The following is a 523-nucleotide window of genomic DNA, read 5'->3' as shown; positions in this document are numbered from 1 at the left end:
AGAATAGAAATCGAAAATAGAAGCACTTAAAACAAGGGCTCTGAAAAAATGTAAGCGATTAAGTGAGTGCCGAAGGCCGGGCTGGAACAAAAATGGTTATTATCATGGGATGAAATGAAGTGATGTACTTGATTGTACGCATTTCGGACAACAGAAATTAACAAGGCATTATTATATAATATAATATGAGGCTTCTCAAAAGAAACTCACAGCGCAACACACCAAACAAATGTAACTATTATGTTTCATACAAAGGCAGAAAAAGAGAGACTTCTGATTGAGGAACAAGGGAAAGAAGAAACTCAGGAATAAGAAACCGTATATGAACCAAAGGAAGTTATCTATGAAGTGGGGATTCAATGGTGACACTCCTGTAGTTACGTATAGGTATACTGGAGAGGCGCTGAGACCTTTCAAAGAGAGAGTAATGGACATAATAGTTGTGGCTGTCCCACATATCAAGGCGTGTATTAGCGAAATAAAACCATCAATAAAAGCACTTTTTCTCCATATTTCCATGTAC

The sequence above is a fragment of the Trypanosoma equiperdum genome, assembly GCF_001457755.1.
Source record: "Trypanosoma equiperdum strain OVI genome assembly, contig: ctg_555, whole genome shotgun sequence".
NCBI lineage: Eukaryota > Euglenozoa > Kinetoplastea > Trypanosomatida > Trypanosomatidae > Trypanosoma > Trypanosoma equiperdum.
The sequence above is the reverse complement of the archived record's forward strand: the minus strand, read 5'-3'. Positions refer to the sequence as shown.